General features: G+C 41.7%; 1 protein-coding gene and 1 long non-coding RNA gene across 14 annotated transcripts in view; one reads left to right on the top strand and one right to left on the bottom strand.

The window, feature by feature from the left end:
* Positions 1-12,236, top strand: part of PALLD (palladin, cytoskeletal associated protein) — a 382,662-nt gene that overhangs the window by 294,892 nt on the left and 75,534 nt on the right. The gene's annotated exons all lie outside the window — the stretch shown is intronic.
* Positions 6,706-9,755, bottom strand: LOC139082055 (uncharacterized). The gene is made up of 2 exons (XR_011537735.1): positions 9,639-9,755; positions 6,706-9,070 (listed from the first exon to the last, which is right to left on the bottom strand). It is a non-coding gene; the product is annotated as an uncharacterized lncRNA (long non-coding RNA).

The following is a 12,236-nucleotide window of genomic DNA, read 5'->3' as shown; positions in this document are numbered from 1 at the left end:
AGGCTTGGGACTTTTGCACTCGCTGGGGACAGAAGGGGGCGCACTGGGGAAGCGGCGGATCTCCCTGCCCGCAGGCATCTTTCCGCCCTGTGGAGCCGGGTCTTGCTCTAGGAGCAGGCCTGGACAAGCCAGGTCCCTTTGCCAGACTGCAGGCGAAGCATAAGGATGAGTGTGCATTCATCAGACCCGGCAGTCTCCAGGAGCCCCGCGCTATCTGGATCTACTTTTAATCTGCAGTCACAGAGAACTAGCATGAGAAAGGCAGAGATGGACAGACGCAAGTTTCCGAGGCGTGGATTACTACGTTCCTGGGTAACCGGCATTTGAAAAGCCATCCTCGCCACGATCCCGCCCCGCCCCCACCCTTCAGCCTACGCAATGGTCTTGCCAAGTTCTGCCTTTGAGGACATTTTCCTGGTTTATGTTATGAAGGCTTCTGTCAGAACTGTCTCAGTAACTGCCACTCTCTCAGGAAAAATCACCCAGCTAATTGCCCAGCGAGTTCGGTTTGGGTTGCTTCTGGAGCTCACAGTACAAAGACATCAGCTTTTTTACTATCATTTTACATCCTCAACGAAAGGATTTTTTTTTCCCCTCAAGACCTGGCAGATGTTGATTTAGTAATAAGAGGTTTGAGTGAATTTTATTTTTTCCCTAGTCTTTTTGTTTTTGGTGAGGAAGATTAGCCCTGAGCTACCATCTGTGCCAGTCCTCCTCTGTTTTGTATGTGGGTCCCTGCCACAGCATGGCTGATGAATGGATTAGGTCCTGGCCTGGGATCTGGTGGAACCTAACCTGCTAGGCCACTGGGCCAGCCCCTCCCTAGTCTTTTTATATTAATTGATACAAGTGGTGGTATGGAGTATCTACCGCTTGCCTTAGAGTGATTTTGAGAGTTGTACTTCAAGAGAGAGGAAGTTCCGTGGTTGGTACATCCTTGAACTACAAATGCATGAAGACTAGGCAAGAGCTATGTAATCAACAGATTTTTCAACGACTTCCTAAGCTTTATTTTTTATGTATTCTATTTATCTTCTATAAAATAAGATTTATTTGGTATTTATTCTACTTTTTGTATTTAGAATAAGGAGTGGGGTGCGTTGCCCGGTGCCCACACCACATCCATTAGTAAGAAACTAGGCATGTACAGTGAATAACAAAACATGCCAACGTCCTAACCGTCTCTTTGGCTGTGTGAAAACTTGATGCTCTGAGTGAAGAGCATGGCTGGTGGTTGAAAATAATGCAGCTTTATTTTTTGTGACTGTTGAAATCCATGGATCATAGAATTCTGACAGCTGGTATGGTACGGTAGCTCACCTGCTTTACAGGGTGTAATAAGCGTGTGCCAGGTCCGTCCCAGGTGAGGGCACTGACTTAGTAAACAGTGGATAGATGTCCTAGTTATAATAGTCCTGGTATGCTTCAGCATATCCTTGTGGGCCCTAGTTTTTAGTCGACTTTGAAAACTTTTTAAGATAACAGAATAAAAATTGAATGCCACTTACCACTTTGTGTTGGGGTTGATCTTAAAAACTTTACTGTATTGTCTTCGTAAGAGCTGTAGTATTTGTACCATACTTTTGAGGATAGTTGCTTCTCTTTTTTTCCCCTCAAAATATTATATTCTCTAGACTATAGTAAATCTTAGAAGCTAGTACATTTGAAACAGCTAATGATTGCTGAAATGTAAGGCATTTCCTGGAAATTATCAAGGAGTCCGCACTGCTCAAGGTGCTAAAGGCATCCTTTTGAGAGGAAATTATTAATGTGTTCAGACAATTATTAATTGTCCAAACAATTGCTGATTTTTTCCCCCTGCTTTCCAGATTTCTTTCACCATCACTGGGAACTGTAAAAATATATGTTAGGCATTGTCTTCTCTTTTGTGTATATTTCCACATAAACAACATCATATCAAAATGTGTACTTTTCAGCATTTATTTCGGAAGATCCAGAAAGACTGTGGATAATCAGAGTTCACCATACTTCTAAAATTCCTCCTGTTTAATATCTTGCAAAATAATTCTCTTCTTCAAGTAAATGGGGGAAGTAGACACTAAATATACAGTGTTAAAAAATGGTATGTTGAGGGAACACTAAACACTTCTTTGAAAGTGTTTTCATACATTGTACGTATTAGCTCATTCCAGTAATATTATTTGAGACACAGAAAAAGAAAAAGAGCTTGACCAGATTTTAAAGAAAAGTGTAGGTAAGATGAGGATTATCCAGGAACACAGATGAAACTGTGCCAGTTCTTCCTAGTTCTCTCAGGTTGTTGACTAGAAAATCCCTGGGAGATTGCACTAATTAAAGGGAGTTTTTTTTTTTTTGCAAGGAAGCTCTGTATCAGATTTGGTTGAAGGATAAGGAATTAGAGGTGGTAGATGAGAAAGACTTCATCCAAGGAGGTTGTATGAATGGAAAGCAGTGGCCCATTCTTGTAGGAAAGGCATAGAAAGAAAATGGCGGTAAGGAGAGCCTGAGACGTGAGGAAGGAAGGAACAGCACGCCGAAACTAATGGCATGTACAACTTTCTGCCCAACCCCGTGGACTAAAGAGGCACAGACTTCTTCCTGAGCAGTAAATCTTGGCCACCTGATTAGTTATGTGCTTTAGGGTTAACCGTAATTGGTAACGTAAGCCATTCCGGTTAAGTGAGCCTCTTTTCCCTGTATATTTTGGATAATGACTACAAGGACACAAACTGAAAATATGGGGTGGTTAGTTAACGTCAGTTCTGAGTCTCCCCCTGGAGGTGCATTAGCCCTACTGCCAAAGCTTCTCCACTGTGGTAAGCTCAGATGGTGATTTTCACAGTTTGGCATGAACTTTTGGAAGGCGTAAAAGCTTATTTGATGGAAAAGATTTCCTCCTGAGGGAGAAGCTGCCATTTGCAGACAAGGTGTGTCAGCCAGAAGAAATGAGCAAATAACCATTTTCTGGCTTCTGTTGGCAAAACTTTGCATTTTTTCCCCATATAGAAGTGTTAAAAATAGATTCATAGGAAGATACACAAAACCAAGTAAGAAGAATAGACGCTGAAGTTTCACCAATGGGAGGGAGGGGAACTAGCCTTTGTTAAATAGCATCACTGTCTAGGCCCTCTGCTGGTGGGTGGGTTGCATTCTTCGTCACATTCAGTGACAAATTTATCTGAGGTAGGCCCGCCGCATTTCCTGGTATCATAGAACTTGGTATCCCATCCAAATAGGAATGAAGTACCACCAGACCACCATACACAAGACCCTCACGCTTGATCCTACTCTTCATAGGATGCCTTTGTGAAACTGTCAGACTTTTTGAGAATTAGCAGCTCTCAGCTTGCAGATGGGTTGGGTTCTGAATGGATCTGTAAATGGTTGCTAGGAACCCCGAGCACCCTTTTTCATTGAGACTGTCACACTTCCTGGTTGGGTTCCCAGGGCAGCCTAGAAATCACAGCTGAAGTATTCTGCTTTATTAATAGAACTGTAGAACCGAGCCACTATGTATAATATGGTTTCTGTGGGAAAATGCACTGAAAACTCCAACTAGACTTTTTTTTTTAAGGTTTTTAATCCCAGCAACAATGGCGAAAAAGACCCCACCTTCTTTTTTTCCGTTTAAACCCTGAAGGGAAAATAAAGGTACCCAGAGATACATTTCCTTTTATATTCCTCTTATGCTAACAGAGACCCCACCCTGGAACTACAAAACTATGGGGAGAGGGGGCATCCTGTCAGTAGCTGGCTTTGTAACAAGAGTGGGGACAAAAAAGAAGGGGCAAAGGACACAGGTGTAGGGCAGAAGTGAGGCCCGCTTGTCAATCAGCCATGGGACCTATTTTAGATAGCTAAGTGATGTGAGCTCCTGTTGGTTGGCATTGTTTCCTTACTAAACTTAATTTTTACTATAGAACCTAGACCCAGACATCAGCACTACTTAGTATGTTCAACATTTATAAAGTCAGGGTTAGGTTTTAAATGGAATTTTTAATAATAGAAGGAAGGCAAATTTACAGGCATTTTGTTTTTCTTTGATGCCAGTCCACTAAATTTCGCAGACAAGTACTTATTTGGGACTGAATAGGCTTAGGGTAAGCTTGGATGCTAGTGTATCATTGTGATAGTCTAAATCATCATATAGTAAATACCATTTGTTGAGCGCTTACTTCATGCCAGAAAAAGTGCTAAAATGTTTAAGACACTTTGTGTCATTTAACCCTCACCACAATCCCATGTAGTAATTACTATCAGCATCCCCATCTTAAAAATGATGAAAGTGAGATTTCAGGAGGGTAAGTAATTTGCCCAGAGTCACACAGATCAGAAATGGCAGGGCCGGGGTGTTATTACTTCAACAGATATTGTTCAACAAGTCCTGGGCCCTGGGCCCTGGCTGGACTCTTGGAATAAAGCAATAAACTAAATTGACAAATATGCAAAAATCCTTGCCCTCGTGGAGCTTATATTCTAGTGGCAGGAGGCAAACCATAAAGAAAATAAACTAAACATCCAGGGCCTCAGATACAGTGTGCTTGGGAGAAAATAAAGCTCCGGAGGAGGAAGGAATGCTACGTTGGAGCTGCAATTCAGTGAGATAGAAATTACAAGCAGAAGAGTGGCTGTGAGTTGACGAAATGCATCCGGGAGGACTTAAACTCTTGTTTCTCCCGGCAACCCTTTTTATTTTGTAACACCAAATGTTTGAGTATGTGCTGTCTTCATCAGTAAACACTCCAGCAAATGACTGGGGAGGTATTCAAGAACGATAGATGAAGGACTTGAACTTGGCTATCCAAAGGTCAGGAAAGATGGGCACAGTTGCTGGAGGGACGTCTTCGAGAAGGCCGGGATCTGGTGCACAAGCAGCGCACTTGGCCTCAGCAGGGAGCTCAGGGATGGTTCTCTGGGGGTACTGGGAGGAAGGCCAGGCTGCAGGAGTGAATGAATGGCAGTGGCTGTGGGAGCTTGTGGAAGTTCTCCGCTCCTTGTGTCTATTTTCTCAGTGAAACAGGAAGCATGGGCATTGGCTGAGCGTGACGGTGGGGGAGGGAGTGATTGAGGGAAGTTTGAGGAGAGGGAAGAAGGTGTGAAGCAGTCACCTGGGAGAGGAGGAGCCTGAATTTAGGTAGTAAAATGTACCGTCAGGGTCTGCCTACGGTCGAATTCTGAGTCAACATCCATAGCATATTGGACCTCAGAATTGTATAATCTCGTTGACTTCTTGAGGAGAGGGACCGTCTTACTGTTTTTTTCCTCTGTCTTTCACTTAAATGGAGCAGAGAGCCCTGCCCTTTGTAGATGTGTGGTTAGTGTTTGTTGAGTGACTACTATAGGAGACCTCCTACACACTTGTCCAGAAATTTCATTTAAAATTTTCTATCCTAATCATCACATTTCTCTCTCCCGACTCTGAAATGCTCTGACACTTGCAGTGCCTGAAACAGCACTTGTATACCAGTTTATTCTCTTGCTAATTATTTCACCAAGTTAATGTCATCTCTAATGTTAAGATTGAGTTTTAGACTATGAAAGGACTTTTAATTGTATGCCCTTTTGTATTACTCTCCAATGGCTACCTAAATCAAACCGCATTCCTACCAGATCATGCCTTTGTTGAGAGCCACAAAGATGCCTCCCACTTCTGTTTTATCACTCCTGGTTGGTTAATACACTGTAGGTAGTCAGCTGAGAAACAGGAAAACCAATGGGAGTGGTTAGAATAATGCAGGAAGTAGATAGTGGCGGTCTCAACTAAGTTAGCGGCAAGGGGCCTGATTGAAGTCGTTGGATTCGCGCATAGTCAGAATTGACTGCACTTGGTGTTGATGGCCTGTGAAGGGTGAGGGCGGCGGATGCATCAAGGGTCACTCCCAGAGTCCTGCAGGCAACAGGTGGATAGGGCTGCCAGTGAGAGAGGTTGGGACAAGAGGTGGAGCGACCCTGAGGGAAAGACAAGTCGGGATTTAAACATACCAAGGGGAGGTGTCCAGGAGGCAATTAGATACTAAGTCTGATGTTCTGGGAGGAGATCAGAGTGGAAGACAGTGATGTGGGAATTAAATTGGCAGTAATTAAAGCTGTGGAAGAAGATGACTTTGCCCCAAAACAGAGCGGAAAGTCAGAAAATGTAACTCTCACTGTTTGAAGGTGGCATAAAGATCCTGTCATTTGACTAAGCTAAAACCTGCCCGGTGACAGAACAGTGAAGTAAAGCATATTCCAGTAAACCCACAAATGAACTCATTCAGAACTGGAGTCGGAAAAAATTGTGGTTTTTCTTGATAAAGGCTTGTTTTCTACTTGTCTTCATAACTGTAAATGTGTGTATTTGTATGGAAGGTGATGTGGATTTTTTATAAGATCTCTTTTAGGCACTTATTAAAAGACAAAATGAATCCAAATGTACTCCATACTTTTCTCGCGTATCACACCCTTGTGTTATGTAACAGAGTGTTTGAGCACATACTGTCCACACCTGCAACTATAAATCTGTCCAGGCAAGTAACTGCCGGATACCCAGGGACAGTGGGTGAGGAGCTGGACCTTGTCTCTCAAAGGGGAAGCTTTTATTTGCAAGAGAGAGAGTGGTGCATAAGAATTTGCAAATCTCTGAGAGAACAGATTAGTAGTTACCAGAGGGGAAGGGGGTTGGGGGCAGATGAATGGCGTAAAGGGGCACGTATGTATGGTGACGGATAAAAATTAGACTATGGATGGTGAGCAGCATGCAGTTTATACGGAAACTGATATGTAATACTGTACACCTGAAATTACACGGTTATAAACCATTATGACCTCAATAAAATAAATGAAAAAAAAAGTTTTCTTAAAAAAAAAAAAGAATTTGCAAACCTTTTTGCAAGGCAGAAAAATCATCCAGGGATGACACCGCAGTGGTCCAAGCCCAGGCATTCCTTGGCCCTTCTTCATACACAACCAGCAGGACTTGTCAGTTTGCAAACATACAAAATTATATCGTTTAATACCAGTTTGTCTTCTGCTTTTCCAGAACTATTCAACAGTGTATAGATGCTCAGTGAAATCATCAGATGTGTGGAGCTGCCAAAATTTGCCTCTACTCAGGCTGACTTCCTTGCTCCAGGGTACAAAAGAATGATGGAATCTTACTGCTTACTTGAAAAAGTTACTTGGAATTATTTTATGTTTAGACATTTAGAAAAGCCTAAATTTAGGCCCATCACAAGCATATCAACATTGAGATGTGTGAATCAATTATGTTTATGAGGGCCAAGTTCTCATTTATTTAAAACTATCAGGACCTTTGCTGCATCCCAGTTGGGGAGCTGGTCGGGCAGGCGTCCTCACTCCTGCTATACAGATTAAAAAGTATAAAGTGTATAATTGGTTTTGACTTTCCGAAAGTGCAATTATAGTAGGACGTGGATTTCCTGACTCTGGCTGCGTTTTTCTTTTCAGCACACCAGGCATCCTCTCTGAGATGCAAGGAGCTATTTCCACTTGAAAATGGGTACCCAGGGCAACTGCAGAATTTTCCAAAAGCATAAGCACAGATGGCAAATCTGGCAAAGTCAAATTGAGTACTCTGATTACAAGTTTAGGAAGAAAGCTTTTAAGGGTAAATGCTAAATGTTTGAAATGCTGAAGACCAGTTTACTTGGGAAAGTAATCCCAATGGAAGAGTCTGGCTAGGTTGCCAAGGGAACCACACAGTGGCATTTTCTGCAACTTGGCCACCTGCCCAGGGCTAGCAGCTGAGGAGAAAACGCAACAATGGCATTGAGTAGACAGCTCCTCCATCGAGAGGCAGGCACTGTGTTCCAGGCACTCTGGCTGTTCTGTCTCTTCCTTCTGTGTATCTGATGTTGGCAGCCCCCAGGCAGGCTCAGTGTGGCTTCGACCACTCTACTTGGAGCTCAGTCTTCCTATGTGTTTATTTTCTTTCGAACCTGCTCGTCTTGGTTTTGTCTACTTATTAAGGCAAATACAAATCTGAAAATAAAAGAGAAGTGCAGTCAAATTGGACACTTACATGTTTGCTAAATGTTACTGTGGCTCCAGTTGTTTAATTTGACTGTAGTGTTCTGCTTAAATTGATTACTAGGATATATTTCAAAGTGGCCTATGTAGTACAACAGTTATTGGTTTACTGTGTTTTAAATAAACAAAATAATTATATACTATTCACAGAGTAATACAGCTACATTCATGTTCAGTCATTTGAATAATTAGCAAAGAATAGGATGAAGACTGAATATCTTGAAATGAAGTTTGGTTGTGCAGTTGGCTCTGCTCTGAATCTCGCTATGATTCTTTTCCATAATGGCTTTGGGATTCTTTTCTGACTTTAAGATTATCAGCTCCTCCTTTCATCGTTGTGCTTTAGGTCTGGTTTCAAATACAATATCCCTTCTGCAAGTTTCATTTTAAAAAAATCACTTTTATTGCCAATAGGCATTCAACTCAAATTATGAATCAGGAAAATAGTGACAGCATTCCAGCTCTCAGCAGTCAGATTAAAGGTTAAAGTATTATGAAACCACAGGATCTGACTGCTCTGGGTCATCTTCTGGCAAGGTTGACATACACCTGGGGTTTTCCTTGGCCACCCAGAAATCTGCATCTTGGTATAGAGATGTGGAGTTAATGATGTAGTGAAGTTTAGAAATGGGTCAGTGACCTGCAGGCCTATTGCTTTCTGCTGCCTTCTTTTGTTTTCTGACCGAGCTGAGAAAATGGCTGTCAGCCCAAGTCTGTCTTCTGCTGGCCTGGTAGTTCTAGCTCAGGCTGTCCACAGCCAGCTGTCTTTTCCCAAACAACCCATATTGTCCCTGGGTCTCTGTTGGCCTCTTGTAAAATAAAGACACTAGATGAGCTGAGCTTAAATATCCTTCTCAGCTTGAATATCCCAGTGCCATGGAAGGAGGGAAATAAAAGACATTCTCTTCCAATTCTACCTCTTCATTTTCTTTTCATGCTCTCATGGAGTGTTTGGTTAAAACACTTAAGAAGTTGATGACTTTATGGGATAATCCCCTAGGCTTGGAGAAGATGTGTTTCAGATGTCCGTAAGTGCCACATTCCAGTTCAAATTATAAGCCTGTGCATAATCAGTAAAACTATATTAGAAATAAAATCTTCACAAAAATCCCAAGTGCCCGTTCCCCAAAAAATGATGACAGAAGTGGTTAAACAAATGTGTAGGTGTGTATGTCTCATAGTATACAAAGACCAGGGAAATATATAGTGTCGTCTAACCTAACTCTGCTTCTAAGCATGACTCCTGTGGCTTTGCCAGAAAGGAATTCTAAATGCAGTAAGGTTTACCGTTAATGGGCCACGTAACATAAATAAAAGACTTCCTTGCAAACCTTTTGGAATTTTTTATGCTAATTTACATTTCAGGAGATGATACCCTTTGGATATGCTGTGTAATTTGGGAAACATAGGACAATTAATGAATTGGTGTAACGCTTAAGCTAGGGTAACAGGAGAGAGTTTAGCTTGCAAAAATCACATGTTCCGCCTGGTCAGGAGTTTATCGTCTCTGTTTAGCTCAAGTAAGAGAAAAGTCTACATGGTTTAAAAAGAGCATTTTAAGTTTACATTTGATTTTCAATGATCTCAGGTCTTAGCCTTGTGATAAACAAATTTAATATAGTACTTACGCATTGCGAGAGTTCTGTTGATAGAATGCTGTGGTCATAGTTATAGCCCATTATTCCAAGTCATGATGATGCCATAATCAGAAAGTCTTCCCATTATATAATGGTTTTGAAGTGTACATTAGTAAATGCTTTTGCTATTTTAATAGCCAAGGAGTTTCATCACATGAATTAGAGGCCTTCCATATTAGGCTTTTGGAGACACAGCCCTGCTGGGGATCACATGAGATATTTGAGAAAAATGGAGACTAATTGAATGCAGAGGTTTCCGTGGGGCAAGGAGAGTGAAGAATTCAGTCAAATGATGTCATCCAAGGGGAGCAAGCCCATGCCCGAAAAACTGGCAGCAGCTTACCCATACCAAGCCACCTGAGACATTTCCTGGGTTGGAAACAATGTTACGGAAATTGAACTTCCCTGCCAAATTTACCACACCTTGCCAAAGCCTGGGTGCCTCTCCTATTACCTCAAGAACAATTACAGCTTTACAGCACATCTGCCCAGAACTTTTGCGAAAATGAAGGAGGAGTCAGTAATGCTTGTAATTTAGCAGACGAGAAGGACAATGTATGCTTCCCTGCCTATTAAAAATGAGGCTTTTATAGTGTGCATTTACTGTGAGTTATTATCCATGAGGAAAGTCATGGATCTGGCTATGCAATCAAAGAGCTTTCTGTTTTGTTTTTATTTTGTTGTATGCCACAATTCCTCCAGAAAACAATGAGTAGATTACCTTTAAAAATTAGCAGTCATGATTGAATATGCCTGGAAAGGAAGGTTGCTCTTGATTGATCTTTGTCTCCCCAAGTCCAAGTGAATTGCTTTATTCATTTATTCAATAAATATTTAACGACACTGTTAATTTTCAGTGTTTTATATGCATTTTTTATTCATTCTCACAACAGTCCCGTGAGATCATTGTTTATGCTTTTAAAAATTACATATGTCCTTTTTCCAGAAGGAAAAAAATGAGCCTTGAGAAGGTAAAGAATTTCTCAGAGTGGTCAGGAAGTATAGAGCTCACTGGGAGCTTTTCTGTCTCTGAGTTCCAGTCTCCCTTCAAAACCATATGCCCTCACTGCACAAGACCCTGTGCTTTCTGGGATATTCTTTAACCCATAGAATTCTAATTTTATCTAGCATTTTTAGAACATGTGAGGTGAAAATAGTTGTTCAACAGGAAATTGAACTATAACGTCCCACAGCACGTCTTCCCTGCCAACTTCCTAACACAGAAAGAATGAATTCCAAGTATTGAAAAGTTACTGTTGGAGTGTGACATACTTCAAAATCTTTCCATATGTTTTTATAAGCTCGCAAACAAATCCAATTATCAAACCCTTACGCAGTGTGCAGTGTGTTCTAGGCTCAGTGTTTCTCTGGATGAGTAAGAATGGACCAGACCCTCGGTGAGGCCAGGGGAGGGAAGAGCCCAGCTGCAGAGTGGATTGATCAGGCCTGAAGCTGAAGTCGGTAGATATGAAGACCTCAGAAAGGGGGCGTCCTTCTGCCTGGGGGGGGTCCAAGGGTGCTTCAAGAGCCAACCGAGGCCTGACAGCAGAAGAGTCTGATAGAAGTTGAAGCTGTGGGGAGAAGGCAGCTTGGCTGTGTGTGCAAAGGCCCCAAGGTGGAGAGAAGGATGTGTGTCTGGAGGATGGAGGACAGCTTTCGCAGCTGGCGAGGGGGCCAAGTGGAGGGAGGTGAGGAAGGCTTTGCCAGACTGTGGAAGGCCTTGTTTGTCACGCCCAGAGTGTCAGGGAAAACATGCAAATAGCTTTTCTATGAAGGGACACATTCAGAAATTGATCAGACTACTTGTTATATGTCTATATAACTTGACCGATCTTTTTAGATGCTTTAAAAGGCAATTTTAGGACCTACTTATCACTTCTTGCTAACACCTTTGTTCTTTTTTCAATAACATTATCTGATTTTGATTACTCATAAGACAGATTGTTATGAGTTTAAAAGACTCCAAAATCATAACATTTTTTTAAAAAAGAAAGACATTCATAGAAAGAACTTGGTTAGTCAAGACTAAGCAAGTGTTGGTGGGACGGAGAGCCCTGGTTTTAACTATTAATGTAACGTATGCTTCAAAGGACTTGAGAGTAGCCTGTCTTCAGCTGCCTTTTGCCCATCTTTATACCATTGATGAGTTTAACAAGGCCCCTTCAATGTTGTTAATGAAAAACTCTTCGCAGATTTAATTAATCTGAAATTAAATTTAAAGTGGTCTGAATGAATGCGGCTTCCTCTTCCTATAGTGTGAGATAGCAAATAGTTGTTCCAGGATCACTGTTTTTGCTGCTCTTTTTTCTTTCCCTCACTCTTTTGGCCATTTACTTACTAAATTATCTTCTCTAACATGAATTCAACTGCTAATGCTGTGACTTCAACTCTTAAACACACTGTGAACCAAGTATATCACAACTGACTGGTGAAAAGGCCTCTGATCTGACAATGCGTCCTGACAAATTTGGCTAGCTCTTCTTTGTGCAATGATTCCTATAACCTCCCTTCTTTCCCCTCTCCAACAAAATTCATTATCCTAGCCTGGATATGTAAATATCACCTTGTACCTTCCAATTCTACACCCAC

Source organism: Equus przewalskii, chromosome 2 (assembly GCF_037783145.1).
Source record: "Equus przewalskii isolate Varuska chromosome 2, EquPr2, whole genome shotgun sequence".
In the NCBI taxonomy this organism is placed as follows: Eukaryota; Metazoa; Chordata; class Mammalia; order Perissodactyla; family Equidae; genus Equus; species Equus przewalskii.
This window is presented reverse-complemented; position numbering and strand designations above follow the sequence as displayed.